This window comes from Malania oleifera, chromosome 6, assembly GCF_029873635.1.
Source record: "Malania oleifera isolate guangnan ecotype guangnan chromosome 6, ASM2987363v1, whole genome shotgun sequence".
NCBI classification, from domain to species: Eukaryota; Viridiplantae; Streptophyta; class Magnoliopsida; order Santalales; family Ximeniaceae; genus Malania; species Malania oleifera.
The window spans coordinates 1,281,159-1,285,724 of NC_080422.1; the positions used below are offsets into that span (position 1 = coordinate 1,281,159).

At 41.1% G+C, this 4,566-nt stretch overlaps 1 long non-coding RNA gene across 1 annotated transcript; it reads left to right on the top strand.

Moving 5' to 3' along the window:
- Positions 1 to 2,287: 2,287 nt before the first annotated feature.
- LOC131158818 (uncharacterized) lies at positions 2,288 to 4,144 on the top strand. The gene is made up of 4 exons (XR_009137522.1): positions 2,288 to 2,552; positions 2,645 to 2,690; positions 2,789 to 2,851; positions 3,943 to 4,144. It is a non-coding gene; the product is annotated as an uncharacterized LOC131158818 (long non-coding RNA).
- The last annotated feature ends 422 nt before the right edge of the window (positions 4,145 to 4,566 follow it).

Here is a 4,566-nt window from a genome sequence, read left to right on the forward strand (position 1 = left end):
TGGCTGCAGTGGTACACGCACTGAGGATTTGGTGGCATTACCTGTACGGTGAGCAGTGTGAGATCTTCTCCGATCATAAAAGTTTGAAGTATTTCTTTACGCAGAAAGAACTGAATATATGGCAGAGAAGGTGGTTGGAGCTGATTAAGGATTTTGATTGTACCATCAGTTATCACCCAGGGAAAGCAAAGGTGGTAGTTGATGCGTTGAGCAGGAAATCCAGGGAGCCAGTGTTGGCGGCTCTGGGGATCCAGCATCCAATCATAATGGATCTGGAGAGACTCGGCATAGAGTTGGTGGAGAGTGATCTCCCAGTATGTATTGCCAGCCTAGTGGTATAGCCTACCCTGCAGGAGAGAATTAAAGCTGCCCAGAAGGAAGATCCAGAGCTAGTGGAGGTGATAGACAGAGTACAGAGTGGGCAGGGGGAGGAGTTCAGTATCGCAGATGACGGAGCTTTGCGGTTCCGTTCCAGATTATGTGTTCCTGCCGATACTGAGTTTAGGAAGACTATTCTAGAGGAGGCTCACAGATCTTTGTATACAGTTCATCCAGGTAGTACGAAGATGTACAGAAATCTGCGAGAGTCATACCGGTGGAGTGGTATGAAGAGAGAAATTGCTGAGTATGTAGCGCAATGTTTGACATGCCAGCAGGTAAAGGCTAAGCACCAGAGATCGGCAGGGCAGTTGCAGCCGTTATTCATTCCGGAGTGGAAGTGGGATCACATATCGATGGACTTCGTGTCAGGACTGCTGACGGCTTTACATGGCCATAATGCCATCTGGCTGATTGTTGATCGATTGACAAAGACCGCCCACTTTATTCCTATCAAGATCAACTACTCCCTCAGCCGTTTACCGGAGATTTACATTCAGGAGATAGTACGTTCTCATGGGGTGCCTGTATCTATTGTGTCAGATCGAGACCCACGATTCACATCATGATTTTGGAGGAGTCTGCAAGAGGCTTTGGGGTCTCAGTTATCATTTAGTACGGCATTCCATCCTCAGTCAGACGGGCAGACTGAGAGGATGATACAGATATTAGAGGACATGCTCATAGCGTGTGTACTAGACTTTGGGGGTAGTTGGACTCAATTCATGCCATTAGTAGAATTTGCGTATAATAATAGTTATCAGTCTAGCATTGGCATGACACCATTTGAGGCTCTGTACGGTAAGAGATGTCGTTCTCCTTTGTTTTGGGATGAAGTGGGTGAGCGGCGAGTAGTGGGGCCAGAGCTGGTTTAGCAGGCGTGTGATAAAGTTCGTCTTATCAAGGAAAGGATCAGTGCAGCTCAGAGCCGACAGAAGAGTTATGCCGACCATCGCCGCAGGAATTTAAAGTTTGACGTAGGTGATCACGTATTTTTGAAGATAGCTCCGATGAAAGGGGTTATGCGATTTGGGAGGAAGGGTAAACTTAATCCTAGGTTTATCGGTCCATTTGAGATTCTAGATAAAGTGGGACCGGTAGCCTACAGGCTAACTTTGCCACCTGTATTGTCCAGGATTCACGACGTATTTCATGTTGCTATGTTAAGGAAATACGTCCCAAACCCTTCTCATGTCATGAATTATGATGAGTTGGAGCTTAGTGATTCATTGGGATATGAGGAGGTACCAGTACAAATTCTGAATAGGAACGTACAAGAGCTACGTAACAGGACGATTCCTCAAGTAAAAGTCTTGTGGAGGAATCATGCATTAGAAGAGACTTCTTGGGAGTCCGAGGAGCAGATGAAGCAGAGGTTTCCGTATTTATTTCAAGAAGTCTGAGTGAATAAATGTAAATAGTTAAGTAGTTTTCTGTTGTAGGTACATGTAATGGTTGAATAATGTAGTACTTTAGTTTTGAGAGAATGGTTTTCTTTTGTATATATAATCTTCCAAGACTTGAAATGTAACCACGGTATTCCTCCGCTATAAGGGTAGGTAATAAAATGAGTAGACCCTTTTTCCTAGTTAAAAGATGGTGAGTTACGGAAACAGTAAATTTCGAGGACGAAATTCTTTTAAGGGGGGAGGAATGTAGTAACTGGGAAAAAAATAAATAAATAAATAAATAAAATAATAAAATAAAATAAACAAGTAAAATGAATAGTATGATAAGGACAAAAAAAATGTATATATATATATATATATATATATTTATATATAAGTAACTATGATATTATATATATATAATACCACAAGCTTCTTCAAGAAGCTTTGAAAAGTCAAAAAAAAAAATTCAATTTAAATTGGATTCTTTTTGTGTTGCGACCAGTGCACTCACACACACACACACACACACTCTCTCTCTCTCTCTCTCCTACGACTCTCTCTCTCTTTGATTCCGGGCTAGTTTTACACCGGATCGACAAATCGAAGCCACCACGACGCTCCTGGCAAAGTTCTCTACAAGTCTGCCGGAGCGGATCGTCAGGGAAATGAAGTTGGATTTCATCCCAAAATCGAAGCCACCACGACGCTCCTGGCGAAGTTCTCTACAAGTCTGCCGGAGCGGATCGTCAGGGAAATGAAGTTGGATTTCATCCCAAATCCAAGGTAAGACTTTATATTTAATATTTGGATTTTTGACAGTTGAAGAAAGTGATATATGTGTAAAAATACTGAACTTTAATACTGGAAATTTTCAGTTCCAAGGTGTTGATTGGGAACGTTGGGAATCATCCCTAAGTTGAGGTAAGACTTTTTAAGTCGAATTTGACTTAGTGGTAGTTATAGAAAATGTTGTACGTACGAAAATACTAAACTTTAATTCTGCGAGTTTTTATTTTCAGGGTGTTGAGTTGAGAACCTTGTAGGTACGGGGAAGATTTTCTTAGGGGCTTTTCAGGAATCAGGTAAGGGGATAAACTAAACTAGTTTTGTTTTGAGAAAATGCATGTATATATATGTAGCATCTGGTTTTAGGAAAAATAAATATATTTATATATATGATTTATATTTGAAAAATACTGTTTAAAAGATAATATGTTGAATACGTGGAAAATTTGTTTAGTGTGGCATGAGTATAAAAATGTTGTGAAATATTGTTTTTTGGTAATGGGGACGATATGGGTTTCTATGATGAAAAATCGGCGTACGGGCCGAGATATATATATATATATATGTGTGTGTGTGTGTGTGTGATTTGCCGGCGTTTGGGTCGTGCTATGTGGTTATGTTTGCCGGCGTATGGGCTGTGCTATGTGGATGAGATTTGCCAACGTACGGGCTGTGTTATGTGATTTGCCGGCGTACGGGCCGAGCTATGATAAAATGTGTAATTCCAGCGTACGGGCCGATGATTTTCATGAAATATGTATATGTGAAAAATGATATGATTGATTTGATAATTATTGATATGAGATATCCATGTATCACGATTTTAGTATATGTATATGATATCAGAACCTGGTTGGCTTGGTCTAGGCTAGCACTTGCATGGTATCGTTGCTATGTGTCCATGGTCTTCGTGATCATGATATTTGTGTTAACACCACTGTACGGAGTGGTGTGAGATTGGATGGTCGATGTGGTTATTTTCAAGAAGTGTGCTGTTATCGCCCCTGGTGTACGGACCAGTCTGGGTAGACCCATCGGACCTACAGATTACTGTTTGACTTGGTAGTGGTCGGCCAATCATTGTCAGGTCCCGCATTCGAGCCACACAGCCCAGTCATGTGGGGGGTGATACATGACAACAACCAGCTAACCTACCAAGATTGTTTTATGTTATTATTAGTGTATGAGATGAGATATGTTTATGAAAATGCAGTATATTCTACTATGTGTTGATATATATGTATGTTTTCCCAAATTTGATAAACAGTATTGAATATGTTATGTATGGTATATGTAAAACACATAATACTCATGTTGCCACACACTGGTATTAGTTTATTTCCCTTACTGAGAGGTGTCTCACCCCTAAATCTTATTAACTTTTCAGGAGCCCATGATAGAAGAGCGAGAAAAGCCCCGCTGATATAGTACGGTCTATCTGTCCTTTTTGAAGGGTAAGTTTTGTAGGGACAGTTAGATTTTGTGGGAAATGTCCCTAGGTTTTATTTTTGGGATGTATATATGAAAATACAATGATTGTAATAACTCTGGTATATTGTGGTATATGGTATTGAGATGTACATGTTTGTATATTTTCTACTGCTAGGGCTTCTGCTTTATGCTTTGATATATCCCTGGTGCCCACGGACCCAGGTGGATTGTGACCTGCTGAGCTGGAATGTATGATGTGATGATAATTTATTTATTAAAAAATATATATATATGTGAAAAAGGAGCAGGTCGTTACAGCTAACCCAACCTTGCTTCTCGACTGCCGTCACAACCCTAATGACATCTTCGGCGTTATTCTCCCCCGAACTCCATTGTCGGCAGTAGATCTACGAGCTCCTGCCTTCGGGTCGTTTTCTCCAGCGAAGAGTAGTAGCAGTAGTTCTCTCGTTCCTCTCTCTTCCAGCATCTCTCCAGTATCTTCGGCTCATCTCATCGTCTCTGATCATCCCTTGTTTCAGCCGGCATCGTCTTCGGTGCTCGCAACAATCTCAGGTTGCCT